Source organism: Callithrix jacchus, chromosome 3, assembly GCF_049354715.1.
Source record: "Callithrix jacchus isolate 240 chromosome 3, calJac240_pri, whole genome shotgun sequence".
Classification (NCBI taxonomy): Eukaryota; Metazoa; Chordata; class Mammalia; order Primates; family Cebidae; genus Callithrix; species Callithrix jacchus.
The window spans coordinates 107,828,301-107,854,606 of record NC_133504.1 but is presented as its reverse complement, the minus strand read 5'-3'; the positions used below and the strand labels follow the sequence as shown (position 1 = coordinate 107,854,606).

Here is a 26,306-nt window from a genome sequence, read left to right as displayed (position 1 = left end):
GAAAACACTGTGGCATTATGGGCTACCAACATTCAAAGTATATAAAATTTTTGCTCAAGTAATTCACTATTTAGGAAATAATTCACAGCTATAGTCCAAAGATATTTTTCACAAGATCAATGATGGCAGGAAACAAAATTTTTAAAATTGTTAACTAAATGTTCAATGAATAATGAAGAATTTAAAAATTATTGCTGGGTATGGTGGATCATGCCTGTGATCTCAGCACTTTGGGTGGCTGAGGCAGGTGGGTCATCTGAGTCCAGGAGTTCAAGACCAGCCTGCACAACACAATGAAACCTTATCTCTGACAGTAAAAATAAATAGCTGGGCATGGTGGCACATGCCTATCTATAGTCCCAGTCACTTGGGAGGCTGATGCAGGAAGATCACTTGAGCCTAGAAAGTCAAGTGAGCTATGTTCATGCTACTGCATTCCAGCCTGGGTGACAGAGAGAGACCTTGTCTCGAAAAAAAAAAAAAAAATTCAACTACTCAGCAGATATAATAAAGACACGTATTACTATTACCCAAGAATTATGTAACAACAACCTATTTATGGTATAATATTTAGCAGGCTATAAAGTGTTGTCTATATTGTAGATACAACCTATGCAGAATTCAGATGCAAAGGTATTACATCTTTTGGTTTGGAAGAAAATTACATCTACGTTTGGAAGAAAACACAATAAAATATGAAAGTTCTTTTGTTGGATAGTTATGTATGCTACTTTGACGTTTTTCTAAATGTTTGACTTTTAGAATCATTTATAATGTAAAAGCATAATATTTAACACATTTTTAAAAATTTCTTTATTATACTTTAAGTTCTGGGGTACATGGGCAGAAAGTGCAGGTTTGTTACATAGGTATACATGTGCCATGATGATCTGCTGCATACTTCACCCCGTCATCTAAATTGGGTATTTCTCCTAATGCTCCTACCTCCTTCTATCCCTGCCCTATTCCTCCACCCTCTGGTAGGCCTTGGTGTGTGAAGTTCCCCTCCCTGTGTCTGTGTGTTCTCATTGTTCAACACCCACTTATGAGCGAGAACATGCAGTTAATACATTATTTTTATATGACAATGAAGAAACAAATTCTTTTCTGAAATTTGAAGACTGAGATTAAATATATTGGAGGAAAAGAATCAAATACATAGTCAGAAAATTTTCCTATTTATTTATTTAGAGACAGAGTTTCATGCTTGTTGTCCAAGCTGCAGTGCAATGGCATGATCTCGGGTCCCTGTCACTGCAACTGTTGACTTCCAGGTTCAGGCAATTCTCCTACTTCAGCCCTCCCGAGTAGCTGAGATAATAGGCACATGCCTGGCTAATTTTTTGTATTTTTAGTAGAAATAGGGTTTCACCATGTTAGCAAGGCTGGTCTCAAACTTCTGACATCAGGTGATTCACTCACCTTGGCCTCCCAAAGTGCTAGAATTACAGGTGTGAGCCACTGCGCCCAACCAGAAAATTTTTCTAGTATCTCTTCCTAGACAAAGAATACTACAAAACTCAGGCTAAAATGGTTATGGCTTTGTTGGTATCTTCACTAAATATCTTTTGCTGCTTTGCATTTATTTCAGCAAAGTAATTGTAAGAAGATAAAGTTAACTGAAAATTCAAGTAGCAGAGAGGCAATTTGAGCCTAATTGGACTTAAAGGAAGAGATCAAATAATTCCTCAGCCAATGCGACTTATTTTTAACCACATGTCTGATGTAAAAAAGCCTCCCCATGTCTTCGCATGGAAGTGACTGACAGGGACGCAAAAGGATAAGGAAATGGCTGACAGTAAGAAAAGGTCAAACTAAAGATCATGCTTATGGTAGTCAGGCAGAGAAGGTTACCAATCATTCTGCCCTTGCCAATGCCCTTTTTATAAACTAAAAAAATCCCAACAATATATAAGTTAAATAAAATGTAAACCACTCCAAACTACTTTATTTTAAAATGTGGGTAAAGATACTGTTTTCATAGTGTTTCACTTCTTGGTACAAGTCAAGGATAGGGGCTCTGCTGCCAGGTGGCTACGCACAAGGCTTTCCAAATCAGAGGACTTGAGCTCAAGTCCTAGCTTCTCTAGATGTCAGAGCATATGTGATGCTGAGAAATTCCCTGTGCTTTTTCTGAGTGTCAATTAGCCCTAGTGATCAAATGGGGCAGCAAAACCTTCTTTACAACTGGGAAAAGGAAACGACATAATTAACTTTCTCATTAATATTTAGATTACTGTTAGGATAGCCAAGTATGAGGGAATGAGGCAAATTTTCTTTTTTCATGAATTCTGAAACTGACCGAGATTTGATTTTCTAATATAATTTGTTAGAAAGTTTTTATATGGACCAGACAAGTAAATATGACGGACCTAGTGTGTTTATTGTTTGGTGATCAAAAAGGAGTTGTTAAGGCAGAACTAAGACTGGTAGATATTATTGAATATGTTTATATATTATTTGGCTGAACTTTGAAGGATGTACGCAGATGTGCAGGTTAGGTGAGTGTGTGTGTCTACATGGTTCCAGCCTGGGTGAGTGGGTGTGTGCGGGAGAGCCCTGAATGATGGAACAGCATCCTGTCCGGGGTGGGTTCCCATATTGTTCCCTGAGCTGCTAGGATAGGCTCCTGCCACCTGCAGGTTCTACTGGAATAATTAGGTAAGTTGTTTGACTTGTTTTAATCTTTCTTAAACGTATATGCAGCTCCCATTTATTTCAGTGTTTAATATCAGAAGTGATTTGGTTTTTATTTTGGAGTTTGATGGTGTTTTTGTGACCAGAAATTTGCCATAGGAACTTAATTCTTGCTTATGTCAACTAGCCAATGATAAAACTGGTCTTGTTATGCTGTTTTGCTCTAAGCCTTAGTTTCCAAAAAACTACGGATGAAGTTAAGTAAGGATTTACTGTATTATGTGCCCTCTGACAGAAGTACATACACATCACTATCTTAAACCAAGACCGTCCTAGACTAAGTGGGCTATTATTTATTGACCCAATAACTTCATCACATTGGAACAAGTTACCCTAGGGATAACAGTGCAATCCTATTCTAGAGTCCATATCAACAATAGGGTTTACAAAGTAGATGTTGAATCAGGACATCCTAATGGTGTAACTGCTATTAAGCGTTCCTTTGTTCAATTATTGAAGTGTTCCACAAGGTCAGGAGATGGACACCATCCAGGTTAACATAGTGAAACCCTGTGTCTACTCTAATGCAAAAAATTAGCCAGGTGTGGTGGTACACACCTGTAGTCCCAGCTACTCCGGAGGCTGAGGCAAGAGAATCACTTAAACCCGGAAGGCAGAGATTCCAGTGTGCCAAAATTACACCACTGAACTCCAGCCTGGCGACACAGCAAGACTCCATCTCAAAAAATAGGTCCTATGTGATCTGAATTTGAATTTGATTAACATTTAGCAATTACTGACAACTTACAGCAAATATAAGGGGCTGAAAAACATGTTCACTCCTCACATCACCAGCTACAATCAGCAAATTATGCACTGTGAAAAACTACACAAGACGAATAATATGTATAATTTCAACAAGTAAATTGCAAGGTAAAAGAAGTTAGTGGGAATCTATAGATTGAAGTAGAAGTGAGAGAGCATTAGCCAATTGCAATCTAAGAACTTTACTTCATTCTCACTGGGATCCCAGTATAAGCAAATGGAAAACGCGTATGAGGTAGTTGGGGAAATTTGAACACTGACTGGATATTTAAGAATTATTGTTTATTTGTTTCGGTGTGATAATATGTTGTATTTCAAAGAGTTCTTAAATTTTGCAAATTAATCAAACATTTACAGATCAAATAAGCTGTCTATGTATTTGCATTAAAACTATCTAGGTTTGGGTGGGGGGAAATGGGTGGGGTATAGAAGAAACATGAGTTTAATCTTTCATCAGTTTTAAAATATATATATATAAATAGTAGTCTCCTTTTATCCGTGTTTTTTTTTTTTTAATAGAGATGGGGTTTCTCCATGTTGGCCAGGCTGGTCTCAGACTCCTGACCTCAGGTGATCCACCCGCCTCCACCTCCCAAAGTGCTGGGATTACAGGCATCAGCCACTGCACCCGGCCTTATCTGTGGTTTTGTTTCCCATGGTTTCAGTTACCCACCATCAACTGCAGCTCCAAAATACTAAGATATCTTGAGCGAGTGAGCGAGTGAGCAAGAGAGCGAGAGAGCGAGAGAGAGAGAGAGAGGGAAAGAGAGAGAGAGACCATACCATACCCACATAACTTTTATTACAGTATATTATAATAATTGTTCTATTTTCTTATTAGTTATTGTTGTTAAACTCTTACTGTGCCTAGTTTATAAATTAAACTTTTTCATAGGTACATAAGCATTTGAAAAAACATAGTATATGTAGGGTTTGCTGCTATCCACAATTCCAGGTGTCCTACTGGGGGGGTTTCAGAAGGTACCCCCTGCGGATAAAGGAAGACCACTATATGCACATTTTAATAGTTATTTTTCTATAATATGTTTTCCTGAACATGATTATGTGATCTAAATTTGTGGATTCCATAATGCTTATAGATTTTAAGCATGCTAAAATATTTGGCAGGTATTCCAAGGGAGAATATAACAACAAACACATCATATGATCATCAGACACAATTTTATCCCTATACCTGTATATTTATTGTTTCATAATCCTATCTCTAAAAACATTAAATGTTCTCTATAAAGGAATATCTTATTAAATTTCAACTCCAGTTTACAACTGTGCCTAATTACAGTTTTACCGTAACAGAAAAGAACTTTAAAATATTCATTTTATGAGTATTTATGACTCATTTTCAGAATGTAATCATACTTGAAGGTATGAAATGTACTTGCCATTTATTTTTACCACAAACAAGAATAAGATATCTACCAATACAACAAATGTTGAACACTTTTGAAACAATCCATTATTTTTTCAAATTTTCATTATGATATTATATGAACCCAGAATATGTTAGGGCAATAAAATAAATGAGAAAAATGTCTGGACTTTGGTATATGCCTGTAAGATTAATAGAACCTACAGAGCAGGATATAGTGACACAGAAAGAAAATACCTTTTATTCTTTCTCTACTAGGCACTATCCCTGGAATATCTGTGGTCTCTTTTTTCAAGTGGGATTGTTTTACAAACAGTGAAATAGACTCAGTTCAGTATCTTATCTCTGTATTTGACACATGGAAAGAAAAATGGTTATCAAAAAATTACAGTGGAATGGTCCTCCATTGCTAATAAGGAAAGCCTTAAAAGCTACATTTTACTAGGAAACAGAAATGGCTGAGACTGAACTCTTTCACCCTAAAAATCCTATTCAAGTTCTTTTTAAATAAACCTGTAGGGTTGAATAGCTGATATAACCGATTACCAGCTGGTGCTTGTTCCAGCTGAAGTGCTCTATAAAACAGATCATGAGATGAGGCTTCACTGCTAATAGTTTATTGGGAAGTGCAATTCTAGGAAAGTGAAAATGAAGGAAAAGGGAAATTATACAAGGAAAAGTAGGAAAAAAATTCAGCTACTGTCTTTAGGAATACAACTACAGAATTTACATAATCTTTTTAAATGTCATGTTTTGAACCATATTGTATTTAGATATCTAGTAATACTTTCTTTCAGGAAGTTATCCATGTTTGATTCCATGGCTTGTAACTTTAATTTTATTATATGTTTAAAATGACACATAATAAAGGTAAAAATTGCTTTCTAAACCACACTCTTCTAGAATAATCTGGGGCTCTTGTTAAAAATGCAAGCTTGTAGGGCCTTGTGAATGTCTTGTTAAGTATGTTCCTTGGAAACCACTGCTGGACATCACCAATTATTTGTAAACTCTGTGGTATAATTTAATGTAGAGTATACCAATGTACGTGCTCTCAGTGTGAATAAATATTTTTTTAGAAAAGATATGTTCTTTTTTTGAAGTCCATCAAAGGTTGGCAAATGGTGAGGGTTAGCTATAAAGACACTGGGAAGTAATTCATGGCAATCATTATAATGGCAAGGTTTCATCAATTATCTGGTATCTATGCTTTGTCAAAGTCAGAAATATAGAGGGAAATTTCTAAATTTAACTTTTTATGTGGGAAGAAAAATTGAAATTTGAGGTTGGTTGGTCCTTAGTATATTATATTCAAAGAACAAAGAGGAGGTTGGAGGTGTTCTAAAAGAGAGAAATAATACACATTGCTCTTTGAGAAAGTTCATTGGCTTTAGAAAGGTTCTGGGGGAGCTGATAAGCTTCAATTGGTGAGTGAAAGTGATGGGCAAAATTAGTCCTGGAGCTGCAGCAAGTTATTTCAGCAGTTACAGATAAGACTGGTTCCAGGTTACAACAGGCACTTTCAGCATCTGGACTCATAGAAAATTACACTTTTGTAGCAATGCGATATTTCTTGAATGCTTCCTCTCTCTGGCTTCTTGACTGCTTTAGTTGGGTGTAACAAGAATGACCCAATTTGTATGATCGACTTTCACGGCCTTATATATTCAAAGCAGTAGAAGCACACTTTTTCTTTTCCCCACTGCTTTTACACTGGAACACATTTTGGGTAGAATCACTATTTTGCTGCATTGTTAAACAATGTCACTTAGCCTCAAATAATGGAATTAATGCCTTCACTCAACATCTCTCATTATGAGGATAAAGGAGAGAGGTAATAACCAAAAAGATAAAAGAAGAAACTAAACAAGAACTTTGACTTAAGAGAAAAAAAGGTTCAACTTAAGCACACACCAGTGTTCCAAAATGAAATCAAGCCTAGAGCTCCTATTTAAATAAAAATAGTATAGATGTTTCAAAAATGTGAATATTCCATACACAGTGCATGTAGATAGTATATTTCACTAAGATAATTATCATGTATTTTATTGATACACTCAAAAATGAAGGAGGCAGACATGAAAATCTTGTTAAAAAGCAAGATAAATATATATTCCACATGTTCTATTTTCTATTGTCAATTCCTAGTCCATCCATAATACCATTTTGGGGTGGGGAGCAAAGGGCATCTGCTTCAAAATCAAATTAATCTTAATTTTCAAAAAAGCTAAGGAATTTTATTTTTTAAAAATGGAATTAAACTTTTGATATTCTGGTTTCTCTTGAGGTCATATAAATCTTCTGCCTTTTTAAGAGTTCTATGTGGAGAAGAACAACTCTGAGTCTTATATGAATTTTTGAGGTCTTGTTTTGGAAAGGCTACATATTTTGTTAAAAAATGTAAGACTTCAAAAAACTGTTATTTAATCATCAAAACCAAAACAACATGCATATTTCAGAAATAACACTATATTTTAAGTCTTACTGTTATGTATAGGAAAGAACAATATAAAACTAATGGAATGATCATACTTAGTATTTACATACTCTAAGGAGTGTTTAATTGCATCTGGTAAGTATATTCTGTCACATGAGAAGCCAAGAAAATTGGCATGTTCTGCCCAAAGGGTAATAAAGCATGATAAAAGTAGACTGAATGAACCCCACCTCATTTTCTAATTATATATGGTTAAGTTAAAATTCAAATTTTAATTTTTAGGAAAGTACAATTATGGCTTAGATCTACGATACAATTAAAGTGACCAAGGAACTTGGTTCACTTAATATTTTATACCTTTAGAAATGCATCACAGTGGCAGGCCCAGCGTTAAGAGCTATTTGCCACTAGGGGCCTGTGGTGGAAGTCCATTGAACCAATCTGTTCTTTCTGAGGCAATGCAGACAAAAGGCAAGGGGAGTTGCAACACAATTTATAATATTTAATGTATTATAATACATGATAAATTACATATTATGAGTATACATTATAGCATTACATCTCGTGAGATAGATGTAAAAGAGAACAGGTAAGTGAAAGGGCAAGGCGTAAGTCTTGTAGAGTGATAAGTCTAGTACAGTCCTACTGCCAAATCTATAATTATAGTATTTTGAATATTTTGCACTATTTCAATGTAGCAGTACTTTAGGTTTGGTTGGCCTGACTTTATAACAAGATAAAAAATTCCAGGTTTTAACAATGTAGTGACCTACTGTGTTTTAGATGTCAGAATCTACAGTTTTCTATCAACATTTTCTACTCACCTATACAAGACATGCTTTAGGATGTGGGAACACACACACACACACACACACACACACACACAGTAGACCACTGATGATCTCTGGTGCCACTTCCTCAGATTTTGAACGTTCGAATTAAAAAGTGCAAGTATAATTTTTGTCATAAATTATACAGTTATGCTAAGCCAAACCTAGCAACAAGGCTGAGTGAAGATGTGGCTGCTGGGTCATATGCTAGGTTTTCTTTCGGCAAATGGACTTACTCTCCCTCAGTTATGTTATACACCTACTCAGATCGGGTCTCAGCAAATTTACAAATCACTATGTCATCAGCCATCCGGATCACTTGGGAATAACCACATTGGTGAACACTGTAAGTCATATCATAAATACATTATACATAGTCCACACCTACAGATTGAGAATGCAAATCTATTTTAATTAAATGATACCTTTAGAGAATCCAGTTTTACACATAAATAACGTATATTTTGAAGCTGTTCATGCTCTAATTTGTTTATCTTTGGAGGCAGGGTCTTGCCCTACTGCCAGGGCTGCAATGCATGACACAATCACTTGGGCCCAAGTGATTCCTCCAGCCTGGAGGATCCTCCACTCCTGGGCCCAAGTGATCCTCCAGCCTCAGCCTTCTAACTAGCTGGGACTATAGGCTTGCACCGCCATGCTCAAGTATTTTAAATATTTTTTGTAGAGATGATGTTTCAGTATGTTGCCTAGGCTGGTCTCAAGCTCTTGGACTCAAGCAATTCTCCAGTGTCAGCCTCCAAAAGTTCTGGGATTACAGGCATGAGCCACTGTACCTGGCCTGTGCTCTACTTTGGATAATCTGTTACCATCTTCCTCATTTTCTTGCCTTTTGCCCTTCTAGCTATTTCTTTAGTCTTGGCAATCACCTTAGAGGAGAGGAAAAGGGAACAGATGAAATAAAAACTATTTATTTCACTGTTTTTAAAGGTTGGCAGTGGAGGAAAGAGTAAAGCTAATATGTTAAATACATTTGGGGTTATTTTTGGATGCTATTTATTAGGTTTATTGCTGAATTCATGTTTAAATACATTCAACTATAAATTAAAAGATAATAGGTGGATAAATCAGGAATTGGTGTAAAATTATTTTTAAGAAGAAAATTTCATTATCAAGCAAAGAAGTAGTATGCTGCCTTAAATCCTCATTTTCTCTGGCAAGCCTAGCAAGCAGTGAAGTGCCTGCTGTATTTATGATAGTGCCATGTAATTAGCTGACTCACCTAATAAGACTTCACAGCACAGCAACAACTGCCAGCTTTTTTTCCCTGTTACTTGGATATAGACTTGGTTGAAAATACGAATACACAAAGAAAATCTGGGAATAAACTATTTTCACTTTTCATGTCTAAGGGCTGATCCTCCTATTCTATAAATAAAATTTATTATGTATGTTAAAGTATATTCAAATGTGTTTACTATTTTAAGCTTGTATGGATTAGATTCTTCAAGGTCAGCCCCTTGGGTAATGATTGAATAAGACATCAGCAATGTGAAGATGGGTCAAGCTGAGAGAGTTGCTCTTGTGTTGAGATCAGAATCAATGAGTCATTTCATGTTTGCAAATACAATGATACTTGGAGATAGGTCTTAAAACTAGCAACTAGGTGAGAAATCAATGGAGAGGGTAGGCTTTGACAAAGTAAGAGATAAAGAGTCTGCCTTTATATTTTAGAGAAACCCAGGGAATGCTGTAAAGCTCATAGGAAAGAAGAAATATGCTGTCAAGATGTTAGTCAGCCAAAGCCCAAGAGTTTGCTTTCAAAAATAGATGAGAAACTGGACTTACTATCTGACTGGGAAAAAGTACGTTAGGCAAAACAAACTTCTCATATACAAAAGGATGGGCTCTAAAGCAGAGAGTGAAGTCAATAGCTTCAAGATCAGTGGATTTGAAACCCAGAAGAATCTTCTCTAAGGGATAGAAGACTAAGAAAAGCTTTACGATAGCTAGAGCAGGAATAAAGTAGTCAAGTGCATGTGATACTCCAAGGTACCTGAAGTTTCCATACTATTAGAAACAGATACCAAGTGAAATTTGAGGGGCCCTCAAGATCTGGATGGAAAACTCTTCAAGTAGATCTCAACCTTCCGGTTGGAATATCTTTGCTTAGCTATCGCAGCCAGAGGACCACAGTAGTTGATTTCAAAAGGAGCTGCAATTACTCTACCTTGCAAATTCTCTCATTGATAAGTTTTGTTGCAGTTTGTTGTTGCTACCTTCTTTTGGTTACCTAGACAACGTTTTCTCTGAAAATCTCTATCCATGCCTCAACAGATCAGAGATAAAAAGGAATCATCTTACTAGATTATCAAGAAAGATAATGGGCTAGGTGTACCCTTGAAAGGTAATTCAAATAAAATATTAAATTTCTTACTTTTCTATGTTATTTGGACATGGAATAACAATAATAGTTAATATTTATTTGGTGCTGACTTGGGTACCATTTCAAGAGTGTGATGCATTATTCGATCTTAAAAGACAACTCTATGAGGAAGTTACTACTGTCTCCATTTTGTCAGTGAATGAACAGAGATAGGGAGTCTGGCTCCAAAGCTCCCACTCTTAACCATTATGCAATATTATCTGTCAAGCATCTTGAAAAAATATCTGTGTAATTACTAAAACATTACACTGCATGCTTATTAAGGTAAAATTAAGTTAAAAAGATAATTCTTTCCAAATGCAATGTTAAATATTCTATGATAAAATATCAGAACTATCTCTAGTACCACTACTGTTATCAGAAGAAAATAGGAGGTTAAAGGAAATGTTTATACACATACACACACACACACACACACACACACACACACATACATATACTTATGATTTTTTGCAAGGGCAAAAAGGTTTTTTTTTTTTTTGCCACATAATTATTAAATCTACAAACACCAAGTTTATAAATTTTTTGTTACAGGAAAAAAATAGTTTGTTATAAATTCAATGCATAGCATTTTCTAGTTTAGACCTTTCCATTTTTGTTCTACCAGAATAAAGACTATAAGGTTGTCAGAAATCAATTGTTCATTTTGTTTCTTAACAAAATGTGGCACACACACTATAGATTTTTGTTTTTGTTTTTTGTGTTTTTTAGAATGGTTTGAAATGTCATCAATTAAGTGTCTTCAAACCTCTGACCAATGAAGAAAGCTTTTGCCTGGGCACAGGCCTTGTCGTTTTTAGCATTACACTAGAGATACTAATCTCTCCCAACAATTTCATTTTGATTATCACAATAAAACATGAGGATTCATTAAGTCCATGGGGCAGATGTTTATTTATTTATAACCCTGCCTTATTCCACTGAGAATTTAAAGAGGCATAAAAGATTATTTCCTCATTATGTCAAATGAATATTCCTTATTTTGTTTAATGTTATGTTATCTTTTTCTTTAATTAGGCACTAAATGTTTTTGGTATTATTTTAATTACTTTTAAAGCATCCATTATTTCTGGATTATATTGTTGAACTCTCAATAAATCAATACATAGATCTGTATTCAATCTGGTTCATTTATATCTACCTTTGCTGTTTATTGAGTAGAAACTCTGATTTTTGGAGCAGAAGGAGAACAAACAAACAACACACAGAATATTCTGTATTTAATGCTGCTATTGTCTCTATGGTTGCAATGTGTAGGTGGGGTGCATTCAAGTGGGCTTGGGGTGTGTGTGTGTGTTGGAAAAATATACATGGAGGATGATTCCTAATTCTATCACTTTGTTGAGGAACTAAAATTGTGACTACACAATCACTCTAAAGGTTTTGAATCATGGTCCCCTCTCTCCAACAATTGTATATAGTACACTATTTGTTGGAAGCTCAGGAGAAAAGGTGCATTTAACAGCATGAGATTCAGTAGCAGACTGACCTAGTGGTAGATGGTACCTATGAAATCTTGAGCATCGTAAATGTTTCAACTGAAAAATGGTGACAATAAAACCTTTTTCAGAGTGTTGTTGTACTAAATGATATGATATACATAAAACAGCCTATAATGACCTGTGCACAGTCATAATATCAAATATTTACTGAACATCTACTATGTGCTAGATTATTTTAAGCACTTTTGAAAATATAAGTATTTCGATAAATTTATTTTACATATTGTCTTAAGATTACATGTTCTTATATTTCATCTTATTGCTAATTTTATTTTTAAAAACGTTTTTTTGGAAGGAATCAAAACCAAAACATCCAACTATTTAAAAAATGGAACTTTTTGCCTTACTTTATTTGCTAGCTACATTCAGGTCTGCAATATAGCTGAGTGTTTTGCCTTTCTCAAACTGTGCACAGGTCCTCTTCTTTGTTCCCCTTCTCTCTGTTGCCTAGGAATAGAGCCAAAAATCTGAGTAATAGATGATAGATTGGTCTACTGCATGCTTAGCGCATCCTAGTGACATGGAAAAGAAGCAAATGCTACAAATCATCACTGCAAACTACAAGTAGTGTTTTAATTGCTTTTGACAAACATTTATAAGCAGAAGCAGTGAGCTGGTGTTATATTTCCATGATACTGTAAGTGAGAAATACACATAGGACTTGAAGAGGAATATACTTTTACTGGTATTTATGTTACTGGTAAGGAAGCATCTCTTATTCTGGCAATAATTATGCAAAACAAAACATACAGCATGTTAAAAGCCATGGCCTTTCCTTTATAGTCTCTTGGCTCAACCTCACAATAGGGTCAGTACTGTACCTGTGAATCTCCAGACTGCTGTATCAGCCTATTATAATCTTAACATAAGAAGTACAATACAGGAAAAAATGTCAGGTATTGCGATTTTAGAAATGGCAAATACCAGTAATACAATATGAGTATTTATGACAATATGTCACAGTAACTGGCAGCATTATGCCTTACTTTAAAAACTGTGTAACACATTTGTTTTTAAAAGGTTGACAAATTTGGGCTAGAAAATTTAAATTATAATTGTTTTGTACTAAAAATTGACTGTATAAGTATTATTTTAGTTACATTATTATTAATCAATAAACAACTCCAGTTTACAGTAAAAAAATGAAATAAAAATTCTTCTCTACAGTCTAATTTGGAGATGGGAGGTCTATATATTTTGTGTTATTTTATTACCAACATGCAAATTATTGCCAATATCAATCTAAACTGAGTAATCAAAAGAAAGTAATTAGCAGTATAAATGCAAACACACTTATGCAGTATATTATATCAAGATCATATAATGATATACAAGACGTGGTCTCTACTCTTCAAGCAACTTCAAGTCAAGAAAGATAATGAAGAGATAAAAGCTAATAAAATATAAGATTATAAATGTGATATAAGGCATAAGGCAAGTAAAAGGCAACTATTCAGAATGGAGATAGATTACTACCAGCTAGAGAAACATCATTAAACCTGAGTCTGAATGTTTTGGTCAGGCTGGGGACTTCTGGGAGTGGGCACATCACATCGTGGACAAAAGCACAGGGGCTGGAATGTGATTTTTTTGTTATTGTTGTGAGGGGTGTGGCAATGGATGACTGCCCTGAAAGCACGTCAAGGGAGCTTGAACATTCAGGAATCATTTTATGTTTCAATCAGTAAAGTTATGTGATGCAAAGTTTGTTTAAGGAAGAATACTCTGGCGATGTGCAGGGCAATTTGTAAAGAGAAACATAGATGGAGGATCACATAGGGGACTACAGCAATAACCCAGGGAGGGGTGATGAGTGACTAGAGTTTTGGGAGTGGAAATGGAGTAAAGGGAATGGTTTTGTGAGATGCTGTGGATATTGTTGGGTAGAATTTAGCAAGTGTTGTTTAAGATTTTGTGAAAAGTCTAACAATTTGTCCTATTTGTAAGCATGCCAGTTTTTTGAGTGCTGGGCAAAGACACACAAGTACTAAGTCAGAGACAATTGACTTTACTACTCACGGTAACAGCATTAGCAAGAGTATCATGATTTCCTTGCACTGATTCCTCAAGGCCCAATTCCCACAGAAAAGTTCAGGTCACACCTATGTGCTTAGTGGATTGCATTAGAAAAGAGGAACCCAGAGCTTAGGAAACATGGATATTTTATAACGGCCAGTAAAGATACTCCTTTGCTTCAGAGAGAGACACTACCTCTATCCAAGGCTGCAAACACAGCTGCCTTTTGTTTTAAAGGGAGAAATGATTTCTATCTTCCAAGGCTGCTCACTATATGAAAAGATAGACCCGAACAAAAGGCAGTCAGTGTCTTGCTGGTAAAATGTGCAGTAATAAGACCCTGCTTGAATGTGGACAGCTGACACAGGGACAAGGAGTAAAAATGATAAGGTTTTGAGCTTGACTGACTAGGAAGATAATCATTAGCAGTAGAGAGAAAAAGAACAAAGCAGATTTTAGGGCAGATAAGCCATTTTTTAGATAGATTGAGTCTGAGATGCCTCCATAAATATATGTTGAAAATATGAGATTAGAGTTGAGACTTCAGAAATATATATTTTGAGTAGTTACACTATAGAGGTAATTGAAGAAGTCATCAGAGTTCATAAAATTAAAGTGAGAAAAAGAGGCAAGTGAAGAAAAACAAGATGGCATTGCATGAAGAACTTTCTTAGGAAGGAAGAAAGCAAATAGGAAAAGTTTGAGGCATAGTCAGAGATGGAAGATGAAAAAGGAGAATAATATTTCAGAAATGAAATGAAAAAGGTCTTGTACTATGTAATTGGTACTACTAGTCAGTTTCAAGTGCTGGAAAAAATGGAAAGAAACATGTGTGCACTTTCAGTACTATGTATTTTCTGTTTTAGGGATACATACCTGTTTAACAAAAATATGTTTTTTTTTTCTCTAATTGTGTTGACTAGTCCAGAAAAAGAAGGAGGTAGAAGTCAGATTTCAGGAGATACAGGAAAAAGCAAGATCACTGAAGGATGTGATGGTAGAAAATATTTTGACAAAGAGTTGTGCCAAGAGAAAGTTGGGGGTGGGACAATTAATTTTGAGGGTAACAGAATTGGGGATTTTAGTAGATATTTGCTTCTGTTCTTTAGTTGTTTTGTCTTCCTTTTTAAAGAAATCAAGAGACTGTCAACGTAGTAGGAGCAGAGTTTCATGATACAGGGCAGACAGGGGGTTGGTTGATAGAGAATTGTCTCAAAAGAGAGGAAAAGAATAGAGCCAAGGACAGAGGTGATGTTTAATTTGGGAAAGGTGGGACATGTTAACATGAGTCCAGAAAACTAAAATGAGCTTATGGCATGCAGATTATAAAGATGAAGAAAGGAAAGGAAGGAAAAGGAGGGAACTAATATTTATTTATTGAATAATATTGTGAAACAGTTAACCACTCCTTTTTATTGATGATAAGACATAAATGTCAGAGGTGTTTTGCCTAAAGTAACAAATATGCTAGTCAAGCTGGATTCAAGACCATATCAGCCTTACGCCAAAGTGTATGGTTTTAACTGCTGTTGTATTGTGTGATTTTAAGGAAAGTAGAAGAGTTTTATAAGGGACCTTCTGAAAAATAAGATAAAATATCAATTAGAAAGAAATAAAACAATTGCTGAGAAGCAGTGAGTGCAAGCAGAATCTGAGTATCATCACTTTTTAAACTAACCAGCCCAATATCCTGAATTTTCTTCAACAGGCAAATAATTTTTGAGTCTTTCCCATAGACTGAGTTTGTTGTGAACTATTTCACAGCAGCAATGGCATCCAATCCAAAGATAACAAAGCACAATTGCTGCAGACCGTTCTACTGCCAGGATTTCTCCTCCAGGGTGGCTTTCCCCTAGTCTGTAAACAAATAATTCAGGTGGCCTTGTCATGTTACATTAACTAAAAACCAAGTCTGAAGCACACATGTAATATCATATGTGTGTGCAAACTGGCTTTCTATCAAATTCTTATTAAATTCCTAAATCATATAATTAAATTTTAAAAATAACTGTATTTGGAAATAAGAAAAAAGCCTTTTTGACATTCAACTGATGTATATAAAAGAGTGCATATGAGTTTTCAAATGAGATGAAAATTGAAATTTGATCTTTGAGATTAAAAACATTAAGTAAATCAATTTTTATTTAATTTTTCTTAAAATATTGTATTTGTTTTATACCCTCTTGCTATATAAACTTTTATAGTTTTGCTTACCCTCTTTTTTTGATTTCTTCTACATTTTCTTAATTTGATATCTCTGAATTTAAAGTCCAGAGAATGTTTTAATCTTCACTAGTCCTATCTTTTCCAGTGTTAGTATTTTTTTTTCAGCTGTCGCTTCTGTTTTTCATTTTTCAGATATCAAATTATAATTTGGGGCGGAGGTACCCAGGTATCCTATCTCTCTGAAGTGAAGACATAGCAGCACAAAGATGATTTTATTAGAACGTCCACTAGATCAAAAGAGCCAGTGCACAAAATTTAATTTCCTAGCAGACTCAACAAATCTAACCTGGAAAAGAATGTCTGTCTGTCTCTGCCAAATTATCTGAGGCAAATACAATATTTGAAAGTCATTGAATGTTTCAAACAAAACATAACAACATTCAGATAACAGAACTGTGGTGTTGTTCTCATGTGTTTATGCCCAGAAAATAAGCAAGTTGGAGCTTCTCTATGATTAAAAGTCTAAAGAGTATTACAATTCCAGCCTTGATTTGACTGTCTAATCATTTAAACCTTTGTATCATCATTATCATCATCATCACCACCATCACTGCACACTCATTATTAAGTAAAAAAAAAAATCCTTTAAAATGAATGGAAAAGAAAATATCTGCAAATGGATTAAAGTGATTCCTGCTTATCACTTCCTTTTTTCCAGGGGCAGGGGACTTGGGCACATTAAAGGAATTCATAGGGTTCCTTGGAGCACGTGCGAAAGCCACAGTGATGAACTAAATTGAACGTTTACACCTAAAGAAACATATAAACATATTACCTTGAAAGGCAGCATGATATAGTGGTATATCACCGATTAAGAAACTTGAGGCCACCTTCATGTGCCACTGATAAATCAATGTACTTTCACATAGTAGATAATGTCCCTATATTTCATCTGCATACCTGTAAAATTTAGACTTTCAAAACATATTCCTGTCAGTTACAGTCAGGTATTACAAATCAAGTATTCAGTGAGCATCTAAATGGGAAAGCATAGAACTTTATTTTATGGTGGGTGGCTCATGCCTGTAATCCTAGCATTTTCCGAGGCTGAGGCAGACAGCAAATTTGAGGTCAGAGTTTGTGACCAGCCTGACCAACATGGTGAAACCCCGTCTGTACTAAAAATACAAAATTAGCCAGGCCTGGTGGCATGCACCTGTAGTTCCAGTTACTCAGGAGGCTGAGGCTGAAGAATTGATTGAACCTAGGAGGTGGAGGTTGCAGTGAGCTGCCAAGATCTCGCCACTGCACTCCAGCTTAAGTGACAGAGTGAGACTCCATCTCAAAAAACTAAAGAACTTCAATTTTATTTTCTTCATGGCATAGCATAATAGATGAGTTAACAAATTAATAAAGCACATTGACATGTGTTAATTTTAATCATATACAGAACAGAAATTATTTTCATAAAATATTTAACCTGCATGTTGCTTCCTCTAAATCTCTCTGTAGCTGATGCCCCAATTTCACTATTAGCACTTCAGACTTGGATGTTAAGCACCGTGCCTTCCACTGGACCTCTCTTTAAATGTCACAGCTATTTCTGGCAGGTAAGACTATTGCTTTGGTTAGTGTGAACACATACCACTGTGGATCACAAGGCACCTGAGAGAAAAGGCTGCCCAAAGCAGGAAAATAACTCAGAAAAAAAAAAAAAAAAACCAAAAACAAATCACACAGGCTGCTGAAAATACAACAGATCTGCATTTGTATACTTACGATCTAATTTATGTCAGTCATTAAAGAAAATAAGATGTTTAGAAAATACGGTATTGTTTATGGCTATACTTAATATTGTGACCACTTAATAGAAAGCAAAGCAATCTTGCTTGCTCTCATGAAAGAGTGCAATTTAGAACTTAGAGCTCAATTTCTAAGGAGGGTTTATACATTCTATCTTGAGGCACACCAAGGAGATAGAGTTTACCAGTTTTAGAAAGCACGGCCATAATTTAAGTCAGAGAGAGGGCTGATGGAGGCTTTTAAAAAAAGATTTTAAAAGATCATGAGGGCAAGCTTGCTTTTATCAAAAACAAAATATTTCCATGTGGCTTCAGGCTGACTGAATTAATAAGGCCCAGAGACTGATCTGAAGGCTAAAGCCTTTATTTTTTACTGCAATGGAGAAAAACTGAACATTATTGGACTATCAACTGTGAAGGTTAGTAAAAAGATTTTCATTAATGGGTGGTTTTAATATTTATGTATGTGATGGTTCAGCAAGTTTTCTCCAATGTTTTGCAAGACCATTAATTAATAATCATCTTTACAAATGGAACATAAAATTGTTTGATACTATTTTTTAATTTGCCAATGCCTAATACTTTTTATTTTGAATATGTTTTATTATTTTTTCTAAATTTCTCTATTCATTTCTACCTGGGCATTTCTTAATTTTTTATTCAGTCCTGTTATTCTCATGATAGGATTTTTAAAAGCTGGTATATTATGATAAAATCCTTCAACTGTGAATTCAGTAATGTTTTGAGTTCCAGGGATTCATCTGGCTTTAGGCTGACTTTGTCAAGCATAAACATTGACGTGAAAAAAAGATTTAAGAAATGAAAGGCCTGAATCAAAATAAGAGGTCAAATTTTCCAGGGTGTTTTGTGTCTTAAAAATATTTCTGCTGTAATTACCTAAAGCCTGTGGTTAGATAATTATTGAGGGACTCTTGCAATTGTCCCTTTTCTCTACATAGATCACCACATTAATTAAACGAGAGCCTCACTGGGGACAGGTTGCTGTTCTGCATCTTTAAGTATTTATAGTCCTTTATTTTCAAAAGAGAAAAAAAGAATGATTAAAAAGAAGATTGCTTCTCAGCCAAATTTTCTGATATACAGATATTCTCAAAACACACACACACACACACACACACACACACACACGCCAAAGCTCTGGAATGTACCTTAACAGTCTTATTTTTGCACATTTTAAAAAGGAGGTCATTTTGAAATTTGCACATATTTTATGACCTGTAATGTACTTCTCTGATCTGATTTCACTTGAGCTAATAAAGAAATACAAATCACGTGCTTGCTGTGATCAAGATACTAAAGTTATATTTATACTGCTTCACAACTAGAAGGTGTTAAAGCTTAGTGAGACAAGAAGTAAACTGATAATTGATTAGCCAGGGCGCTATACAAATCTACCTAGAGGGTGCCTCCCAAGTTAATGCAATTACGGGAGAGAGCTCCTGGCTCCTGACGACAGAAATGCCAACTAAAGTGTTATCTACCCCAACCTTCACTTTTGGAGGATGTGTTAGGATGACATTGCACTGTGTCAAAATGAAAATACAAACAAAAGCAAATAAACTGAGTGATACCTTATCCATTTTCAATTACCTTTTTCAAAGGCCAGCTTGCATGTTCAGTAGAATAAAAGGGATCTGGGTTCTTTATCAGCCCATCCTTAGATCCTAGTACACTTATGCACCTAGTAAGTGCCAAGCAAATATTTAATGAATGACTGCACCTTTCCTATGAATTCTTTCTTAATTATCCTTCAACAGAGCTAATAGGGCTAACCTCTCTTTTCTATGTGCTACATCAAATGCTTTCCCCATGGATTGAGTTCAGCATAAACTGCCATGTTTTGAGATGACTGGCATAAGCAAATGTCCTCTCCTGGGTTATGAGAATCTAAGAGAAAGGACATCACACTCATCTCTACTTTCTACAGTTTTTTTTGTCCACTGTCTAACAAAAATGCCAAGTGAAAAGGGAAAGATGAATGAATAAATTTTGTAAGGTATCAATGAAAAAAAAAAAAACCCAGAAAATAAAGAGTTACTAAAAGAAACCACTACCTCCATTTAATTGTTTGTTGTAGAATAAGAATCCCTCAAGGATTCAGATTTATAGCCAGAATTAGGTTTCAGATCCAAAATAAAAAAATACTGTTGCCCCAAGAAAATATCCTAATTTGTTACAATAGGTTAGAATGTACATTATTTGATAACTTTTATACCACATTTCAGATAAAATTTTTAAAATTTTATCTTCATTTTATGTATAGATAGTTGTAGAGCATTAAGAATAACATGCATGGCTATCACCTGAGGTGTTTATTGTAAGCGCAAATTCCTAGACTTTGTCTCTTAACTACTGAATCAGAACATTTGGGAGTGAACCGACTGGAATCTGAATTTTTAAAATAAGGTCTTCAGGTTATTCTTATGCATTTAAAGATAACTGCTTTAATACATAACAAAGAAACCTAAAGAGAGACACTTGAGGATTATTTCAATATATCTATTTTTGCAGAGATTAAAAGTAAATATTGTTTTATCTGCTGTTCAGAATTTTACATATGCATTGGATGATACCTCTTCTTTTACTGACAAAAAGGCTTTTCTCTGGAGACAATAAAAAGCCAGCTTTCCCTGAGGCTTCTAGCAAAGCCCCTATCTGTGTGACTCTATCAATCAAGACAGTGATTTCCACCTGCTAGTCCTTACTTTCTTGCAAAAAAGTGCTCTCAAAACTCATTGCTGATGGTCCCATCTTTTATTACTGGTGTTATCAATGGGATGCTCACAGTAGCTCAAGTATGTGGATAAAGAAGAAATGCACAATATACAGTACTGAATAACTTCAGAAGTGGTCTTTCACAACATGCCTGTGTGTATGGGGGCACATACTTAGGCATATATGCATACCAGTTTATTTATGTTGAAACCAATGTTTTACATTAATGGCTGGAATTCCAGAAAAACAAGAAAGTATTTGTATTTTCTAAACCGTTAAAAGTTTAGTGGAACTCATTAACAGTCTGCATCTCTGTATATTTCAGAAGTACATTTTAAATATAACAGCTGGGGGAGACTTTTATAACTGTATGATTTGAACACAAGTACAAGCAATATTCAAGTTTACACAGGACAAGAACACTTTCTCTACATAACCTTTACTTATTTACTCATAAACCTCTACTTCTTTCTGGAATTGACTTTAAATCTCAACACATTTCCCAGAAATTAATATCTTCTGACTGACCTCTATTAAAAATTCAGACACAGAAAAAAACTGAATACAATGGAGAGAGATTATAATGGTGTGTATTGTCCTTTTCAGTCTCTCTCTACACTAATCACCTCCTCCAAATTCCTATCTAACTTCCAGCACATTTTTAGTTAAAAATATACATGCACACAAATATATGTGTATCACACAATATGTATATATATATATATGCTTTCCTGCAGGTGATTAGAATGCTTTCTTGGAGGTGGTTCTGTGGGCCTCTGTGATGTCTCTACTGTTATATTTTAAGTTTCTTTTTTGTTTGTTTGAGACAGACTCTCCTTCTGTCGCCCAGGCTGGAGTAGAGTGGTGGGATCTTGGCTCACTACAACCTCAGCCTCCAGAGTAGCTGGGATTACAGGCACACGCCGCCACACCCTACTTTTTTTTTTTTTTTTGTATTTTTAGTAGAGATGGGGTTTCACCATGTTGGCCAGGCTGGTCTCGAACTCCTGACCTCAAGTGATCAGCCTGCCTCGGCCTCTCAAAGTGCTGAGATTACAGGCATGAGCCACTACACTTGGCCAAAATTTCTTTTTTTTTTTTTTTGAGACGGAGTTTCGCTCTTGTTACCCAGGCTGGAGTACAATGGCGCAATCTCCGCCTCCTGGGTTCAGGGAATTCTCCTGCCTCAGCCTCCTGAGTAGCTGGGATTACAGGCACACGTCACCATGCCCAGCTAATCAAAATTTCTTAGCTCACATTCTCATGAGAAAAAATTGCTGAAAACTTGGATATAAAGAAAAGAGAATGACTACATGTCTTTTAAATGCTATTTTTATGGGGCTCACTCAATGACTATTAAGTTAGAAATGTAAGATAAAACACCTGATTTTGACATTGCTGTTAACATTTTTATTAGTGCCTCCAAATCTGCAAATTATATGTTAACTCATACATTTATTCTCAGTAGAAAACATAATTTCATAGGTTATTGCTATTATTAATCAAATGTTTGCCAGATTTATATCTATTAGTCAATTCTTTTTAGAATCCCTTTGACTCACTGTTTCTATAAATCTTTATTCCTCATATATTCCTTTAGCTTATTGGCTCCACTATTAATTAGTTGAATAAAATCTTTGAAATATGTTTATTTTTGTGTAAAAATCATCTGCTTTTCAAAAACTATACTTTAGTACACTGTGAAAAGATAAATTGCTAGGTTCAACTGAGGAACTGAATCATTTTTTCCTCTGTTAGTTTTAACATTCTATACAATTTAAATTATTTTAAAACTCAGAAAATGTATTAAGCTCACATTTATAGACTTCCTAAGTAGTACAATCTGTTAACTGAAGTAGGTAAGTAAACATCCTTGAAAACTTCCATAAACAATGGTGAATAAATTAAAAAGACAGAAACTGTTTTCCAGGTCTCTAAGCTATATTCAGTATAATGAATCCTGAATAGGAATTCAATGAAAAGATTAAGTAGAATTTTTTTTTAAAAACACACATATCCCATGGGATCTTGCTGTAAGGTTCTTTCATAAATTATACTAATTATACTGTCTCTTTCATTTCTCTATTTGCCATGTGTTATATACTTTGGTGATCTCTAAGAAAGCATTTAACTTATCAGAAGCATTATTTTTTTCTGAAGTACATGTAGGTATGCCAAAAGAACAGCAAGAGCAATGTCTATCTATTCAATCTGGTGGCCACAAAAGGATGAAAGCCAGAGTTAATGTAAAGCAATCAAGGAGCCTGACCACTGTGGAAGCCTTGAGGAAGTGACTGCTTTATATCCCTTTTCAAGGGTTTTTCTTACACAGCATCTGTCTACTCTCCTATAGATATGAAGTTAACTCCCTAAACAACTATCACCTGTCCCCAATCCCCATCTCTCCACTTGACATACAAACCCAAAGAGATTAATTAACACTTGTTCCAGGAAGAGACACAGACGAAAACATCCGATATTGGAATATTCCTTTGTGAATAAATATAAAACTTATGGAGAGGGAGGGAAATATTTTGAGAGAGGAAAATACATCATTGGACTTTTTTGCTCAAAGCCAAAAGAAATTGTTATTTGTGGCAAAAGTAAAACAGGGTGATCTTGTACTGTGTGCTATATTTCTGGCAATGATCTGTTATCTTAAGAGGCTTATGTAGAAAGAACAATCGTACCTACTATTTTAAAGCATGCTCTGAGGACCTAAGGACCCTCAACAAATAAATAGTTTTGATGCTACAAGCAGGTACATAGGCACAAATAGGATGGGATACTTTTTTTTTAACTATTGTATAAATAATTTTATAAAATACAGTTGTGTAGGTTTTTTTTTTTAACAAAATACAGTCAGATTTTAAATCTCTCTAATCTGAGAAAGACACTTCACAATTTAAATTCAAGAATCCTTGTTCATTGAAGGCATCTACGAAAGCAAACTCTTTTGAGAACTTGGTTGAATTTGAGTCCATTTCAATTAGCAGAATCCACGTTCACTTTTGAGCCATGACTTAGAAGCTATCAAGACATTATCTAACAATTTTTTCTCAGTATCCCAGGAAAATAAAAATGTGCATTCATTAACTCAATAGGTATTCAGATGTTTCCCATTAGTAAGTTGCAACCATGCAATAAATACCATGCTCAACAATATCCCCCAATAAACTTCAACATTTATAAACTCATGCATACCCACATTTGTGTTAAAATTTGAGATAATAAAATATTTTCACATTGTGAAAAATAGATATATATGCATTTTGTGACCGAAACCATCATCAGTGTTCCATTGCTGTTGTTCTTCTTCTCGTTGTTATTTTTGGTTTGTTTGTATCTGGCACATTGGGGTTATAAATCACAAATAACATAGAAAGGATAATGTTAATCTCCTTACAAAATCCAATGGCTTCCCACAAGTCTGCGTATAATGTGCAAACTTTTAACTACAGTTTATAGATCTGGAATAATTTGTCCTATCTCCAGCCTTCTCTTATCATATTCACCATATTCTAGCTATTCTGGACTCTTTTATGCCATAAAATATGCCAGATTCTCACAACCTTAAAGCCTTCAGATACATGATTGCTCTGCCTTGGATACTTCTGTCCCACATTCTAATAATCCCACTCCCAAACATTCTCTCTCTCATCACACAGCTGGGCCCTTTCACCCTCCTGATCGCAATTTAAATGTGACCTTCCTGTAGAAACTTCCCATGAGCTGGCTTGTCTGACACAGATTTTCCTTCCCATACATGCCCTCTAATTTATGATGATTTGCTTGGGGTGGGAGTCTATGGAACACGGAAGTCCTCATGTAGAGGTACAAGGGTGGAAGTGGCTGTTCCCCAGCCTGGTTCTCTGAGTCAGACCTGACGTCCACAGAGAGAGCACTGCAGTAGCTAACACTTCTGTTTTGATTGTGGTAATTGGAACACTCAGGCCATAAGACCTGAGGTCACTGGCAAGGGTAGCAGCAGCGTGATTCCTCCCTTAGTAATCTGAAGGCAGCAGATTTCAAAAAGGAAAACCAAGTGGATAAAAGTGAGCAGGTTTGTTCTTCAGCACATGTGAGATACCCTTGGAGATGCCAACAAATCACTGGGGAGACTGTGAAGGAGGCTTAGGCCTTGCAGATGGTAAGGGATGGAGGGAAATCGTGTTTATCCTCAGGCTGTCAGGTCTGAAGTACCTAGGTTAAGTAAATGACCTCTGGGAGGGTAACAGTCGGCAATTATTAGCAATTACAGATCCATCTCTATGCCAAAACAGATAACAGCATCCAGGAACTATCCGAAGTCACAAATCAATCTCAGTGTCTTTTCACACACCCACATAGTGCTTTTCCCTTTCCTCCTAGCTATTTAATGGATATGGGCAAGTTGTCAAACAGACAAACAAAGAAGTGAGGATAAATGTTGCTCTGAAATTTAAGGTGAATCATTAGTCAGACTTGGTGTCGTCATGGAATTTAGTCTGTTTTCTAACTAGCTTTATTTTAGCACAGCCATAAATCTGGCTGTAATTGTCTTTAACTCCAGTGACTCATACATGTAAGCATTTCATTTAACTTTAAACCGTGAAAAATTCCAACTGATTTGGCAGTATGAATATGCTCTTACTCACATGCATATGATCATACGATGCTGTCAGAACAACATCTGTTTTTGTTCTTGGGATGTTGATGGATATCATGAACCATCTTATATCTTTCCCAGTCCCCTTTAATTCCAAGAGGATACAGTTGAGAGGCAGGGAGAGCTTTTGGTCAGTGGCTAGATTTTTTTCTGAATACTAAACAAACTGGCTGGTATGAGAATTTAACAGAATATGATCACAGCTTTTTTTTATGACCACAACTTTTTAAAACAGATTTATCTACTTGAAACAATGCCTCAGTCAATGAAGAAACTTATGTATGTTCTATAATAATAAAAGATCATTTTTAACTGAAACATGACAAATTGCTGTTTTAGTCATGAGGATTACCATTTAGAACAGATACGTAAACATTTACTTTTTAATCTGGATATAAGTTAAAGCAAATAGTAAAAACTTAAATTTAAATCACACAACATGTTTTACCATGAATAATAAATGTTTTTAAACGTTAAAAATGTATTTGATACCTTGTGGGTATTCCTAAACATGATTAAGATTTTCATTTCTCCAAGTAGTTTTACTCACTTACAGAATCAAAATGTCAAGACTATGTAAGGCTTTATCAAGTGCTAATAATGTAGCATCTAAGTTTTATTAATTAATTTGTAAAGGAAATAATAATGAGAGTCAAAGGAAGAAGCATCACCTGTAGAGAGCTCCATTTCCGGATTCCAATAAAACGGTTAAAATATTCATGGCACTGAGACTGAATCAGACGGGTCTTGTGTATTCTCTCGTGGGGCCATATTGTGTAGCAATGGGGGGTTTCAAATAATAAGATTCAGTCATCCATTTAGACTTCAGTTGGAGCTCAGGCAACTTCAATTTGTGATTATAATGATTAATTTCAAAAAGATGCACTATCTGTAGAACCATGTTGAAACTTAT

At 35.2% G+C, this 26,306-nt stretch overlaps 1 protein-coding gene and 1 long non-coding RNA gene across 17 annotated transcripts in view; one reads left to right on the top strand and one right to left on the bottom strand.

The window, feature by feature from the left end:
• Positions 1-26,306, bottom strand: part of SNCA (synuclein alpha) — a 120,500-nt gene that overhangs the window by 4,993 nt on the left and 89,201 nt on the right. The window lies entirely within an intron of this gene.
• Positions 1-26,306, top strand: part of LOC128931591 (uncharacterized) — a 117,773-nt gene that overhangs the window by 86,497 nt on the left and 4,970 nt on the right. The gene's annotated exons all lie outside the window — the stretch shown is intronic.